Here is a 4,814-nt window from a genome sequence, read left to right as displayed (position 1 = left end):
TCAAATTGACTTTAAGTTTACTGAAATCGGAGTTTTGCATGACTCTTAATTGAAGTTTGAATGTTTTTTTGCTCAATATGTTGCATCGAGATTCGTATCATGCCTCGAGATTCATGATGAATGATAAAAAATTGTTGGTAGTGTATCAAAAATAAATGAACTTTCGAAAATTTTAACGTCCAATAAAGTATTTTCTCATGAATGCAAGAGTCTTGTCTCCTGCCAAAATGCCTTGAAAGCCCTCCACTGTGGCTTTTCTGAACAATGAACTCCCTCAGCGAACATCTAGGGCTGTTCAACTCTCTGGTAGAAGTAACTATTAGCTCTGTAGTACTGCACGATAGACTTTTCTTGAAATTGCTCTTAAATTTTTTCGAAATCCTTGTTTGTCTGGTACGACTCCTTTAATACCTCAAATCCTATGACTCGAGCCTACATCGCACTATCAACAAGTGATGACGCCTCATTTGACTCACCGCCTTGTGTTTAAACATGAACTGGAATGATGCTAAGAACTCTACTTAAGATGAGTATCGGTCCATCAATTTACTCTGGTTGTTCAAGAATTTCAAGGCTTCATGGTTCATGAATAACATGAATTCGCTCGTCAGTAGGTAGCGACACCAGTGCTCAAGAGCTCTCATAATAACATTAAACTTCTTGTCGTATGTCAAATATTTATTGCCGGATTCTTTCAACTTCTCAGTGAAAAAGGCTATGGGGTGATCTCTCAAACTCAACACTTCTCTTATCCCCACTTTGGATGCACCACACTCTACCTCTGATGATATAATGTCACACTTGGGAGCAAGCTTAAATCAGTATACCAGCTCATGAAGTATATAATTTCGCCTTAAGAACAACAATACAGGTAAATCAAACCTCCTCATCTGTATAGGAAAATATAAAGAAGAAATTTGCTCATTCTACTCTTTTGTTGTCTTCTTCTCAGAGCCTGGGAGATATTTTTCATCATATTAGTAATGTATTCAACCTGGATTTGCCCATTTGAACTGCTTTTCTTAAGATACTCATTTTAACTTTCTATCTCATTGAGCAATATTATTGTTAGATACAACATCCATTTTGAAATAAGAAAACCTTATTAGATCATTAAGTAGTTTTATTTATGTGTACTTCTTCAAATGACATTGTCGTTTGACATGGGCTTAGGATCTTTCTGCAACTGAATGGTATAATCATCCATGGCTTTTATGTAGATTTAACTACCATCAAAATAGACGAGACATATGCTTATGAAAGTATGTAACAAATCAAAACTGTCTGGACTTACATATAACAATCAAAGTCATGCTGAAATCTGTAGCAGCAGTGCATAATTTCTTGATGTGTTTGTGTTTTTATCTTTGCTCTATTTCATTTGTTCTCAATGATTTGAATTAGAGCTTACTTAATTCTCCGATAATAACAACATGAAGACACAATTCGTACTAACTTCATGCATTATGACATCTAATGTCTACATATATAAATAAAGAATAAGATCTTCCAGATTAAACCTTTGGACATACATCCTTGTAAAAAATTTGGCACCTGTCATCACTGGATTTTTGTGTCCCAAATAGGTCTGAGGCCAGAAAGCAGTTCAGCGTAGCTCCCACTGTGCTCAACATCTCTGAAACCCCTGCAAAATGAACTTAGAACTGTGCTGAAGTTGAAAAAGTAGCTATTTGTTGCATCATTATATTGATTATATTATGTTTTAAGAAAACTGATAGCACTATAATGACTTACAGATCTTTCACATAAGGTTTGGTAACTGGGACTACTCCTTTCAAAGTATCCTGATAGACACCATTAAAAACTGCAATATATATGACTTATAAGAGGAACAGCAGAGAATAAAGATGGGCAAACTTTAGGGGCATTTACATGCATACCACCCAATTCTTTTGTATTTACATATCTAACACCTAAACTGCTTTTTACATCAATACCGCCCAATTTTTTTTTATCACATAAAAAATACCACCATTTTGACATTTAAAAAGTGAAATACACATTTTCATGCATACTTAAGGTGGCATGTGTGCAAAAATTAAGATTTATGTGTTAGATATGTAAATACATAAGGATTGGGTGGTATGGGTTTCTTCTGCAACTCAAGTGAACAAACCAGTAGTCATGGTGGGAGGCTTGTGGTTTTCTCAGGATCATTGCTCCACCTCTCAGCAGAATGCCTCACAGTGCTGCTCAGGCTCTCTCCATGCCTGACAGAGATAGCTGCACCGATGATGGAAAACCTGAAAGCTACAGCTTGAAATGATTTGAATTCATCTATGCTGATATGCTCCATAATCATGGCTACATATTGAACAAATACTCTATAGAGATTTTGCAGAGTTGACACTCACATTGGAGTTCCATGATGCATAGAATGATCCATAGTTCTGCTTATATGAGCATGAAACAATAATATTGGTGCATGAATTCATAAAAGAAGAGATTTTTATGCTGGAGAGAAGAGGAGATATTTTGGCTATAAATTCAGCTTATATGAGCATAAAACAATAATCTGAAATTTGTTGTAATCAGAGGCTACAACTTATTAGTGATAGAAAATCTAGACTTAAAACAGAAACTAGAAAGCCTGAAAACATATAATGAATATTTTTGTAAAACTGCTATATATTATAAATACACTAGACCCCTTATTTTTACTGATAATGCACGTGTAGAGAAGGAAGAGCTGAAAAACATAATTATTCCCGTAAAGCATAAAAGAGCAGCCTTTAGAGAAAGCTGCCGGTAAACGAAAAGATCCAGGGAGGCTCGAGCAATAGCTGAGATGACTGGTGGAGTGGCACAGAGGCTTCGCATTGACTATAACCGGCTGAGGAGTCTCCTCACGCAGCCACCTTCAACAGCTATCAGAATGAATGATAAAAGTAAGCCTTTGAATATATTTTCTTACATAAAATCAACAGCTATCAAATTTCTTCAATTTCAACTTAATTTCACTTTTCCTTTATTTCGTATAACAAATATCTGCACCCAGAATTTCCATGGGCAGCGACGAGACAGACGTCGAGATCACCGTCAGGAGACTATCGGTCCAGTCTGCCTTTATTGGATTCGAGTATCGCTATATTTCACGCTCGTCCGTCTTTCTTCTCCGATCCAAATTGATCTGCGAATAGATCTGCAGAAGAAGCTGAGGAAGATCTCCAGTATCATGTCAGAGTAGTCTACAGCTGCGTAACCTCAATCTCTCAAATCTCTCGGTCGCCTAATCTTCTCCTATGATACCAGCAGACGGAGTTTCTGTACCTCCAGGCTAGGACTAAGGGAGAGCTTCTACAAGGGATCCCCCGAAATACAATGCATGCGCCAATCCGTTGTATCTTCTTGCTATTGCCTGAGGTACATGTTTGTTTATTCTCGTGGTGTCAGATCAATTAACAGACTATAAGCTATGATTCGAAAATAATGTGTTATATTCTAGAGTTTAGTTTTAAGATTATTTACCTTGCTGGTCATCAGGGGATCGGTTATAGTATGAATGATAAGCTAGATATCATTTACCCCAAATTTATAGTTATGATTCAATGTTTGGATATAGTATGGGGATTTGCTATCTCTAATTGCCTTAGGTAGGATTTTTTGTGGTACGCCAAGCTTCCAATAATGTAATTGTTTAGAATTTACATTATAGTATTTCATATTTAAAATAAAAAAAAAACTGAAGCATAATTTTGTAATCATAGCTTACAATTTTTAGATTGTTTTATGCGAAGATCTAATTTTTGGAGTGTTTTATGGCCTGTCACATTTAACATTGACCATCTGATGACCCTGTTAGGAGAGTAGATGTTTTAGATTCAATTTATGTGAAGAGAACTCTACTACCAACTATTTTTATTTATAAACATTTTTTCTTTTAATTCTTGAAGTACATCTTTTACTACTTGTTTAATGGTGTTTGTTACTTTATCCTACATAGAATTATCTTCTTCATGAAAATCCTAAATCTTAAAATCTTGAAGTTTACTCATAAAAATAATTTGATTTTTGTCTTTTAGGTGTCCCCATTAATTATATAACAATGATTCCTAGTATTTTTTATTTTACAACTCTTTATATTAAAATCTAGAACTAATAATTGATGTTGAGTACTTAAATCCTCACATGGAATGAACTTACAATCTATACATTCTTGATGATCTCTTCTTCTTGTAAAAAAATAATCAGTTTTAGTTTTATCAGATCTGTCTTATGTGTTATAATTTGCTCATCTCTTTTCTTGAATAAAGTATAAGTAATAACAAAATCTAATGTGGCTCTACTTTCTTCATTAATCATTCCAAAGTCGTAGCCATAATGAATATTTCTAAAATCTTCTACCATTTTACTGACAAGTTGATGTGTCCTAAAGCATGATTAATCTCCCTTATATGAAATTGCACTTTAACGAAATGTATACTTACGTGAGAAACTCCAGTGTGTAAGAACATCTAATTTTAAGAACTTAATCAAATTTCTATGGAACAAATCAAGTTTCTGGTGTTGTTTCAAGGATCTTACAATATTATGATAATAGTTGGGGTGGATCATGTTTTTTGGTGTTGTTGTTGGGGAATGATGGTAAAGAACTTGAGGAGAATTTTAGTTCAACCTATAAGACTTAGATTTGGAAAATCGTCTTGTAGTTCATTGTGTAAGTGTTTGTCTATTTGAAAAGAAAAAAAAAAGTTATTTTTGTGTATTTTTCAAGTGTATTTGTGCCAAATTTACTTGTTTAACCTTTAGTTGTGTATTTGTAGTGCAGGGCCTATAGGACTTGTTCCCTATGA

General features: G+C 34.4%; 1 long non-coding RNA gene across 1 annotated transcript; it reads left to right on the top strand.

Moving 5' to 3' along the window:
- The first annotated feature begins 210 nt into the window (after nt 1-210).
- LOC110036031 lies at nt 211-3,562 on the top strand. The gene is made up of 2 exons (XR_002295193.1): nt 211-2,909; nt 3,020-3,562. It is a non-coding gene; the product is annotated as an uncharacterized LOC110036031 (long non-coding RNA).
- Nucleotides 3,563-4,814: the final 1,252 nt, after the last annotated feature.

The sequence above is a fragment of the Phalaenopsis equestris genome, unplaced genomic scaffold (genome assembly GCF_001263595.1).
Source record: "Phalaenopsis equestris unplaced genomic scaffold, ASM126359v1 Scaffold201714, whole genome shotgun sequence".
Classification (NCBI taxonomy): Eukaryota; Viridiplantae; Streptophyta; class Magnoliopsida; order Asparagales; family Orchidaceae; genus Phalaenopsis; species Phalaenopsis equestris.
Note: the sequence above shows the minus strand (reverse complement) of the source record. Positions and strands in the feature narration are given on the sequence as shown.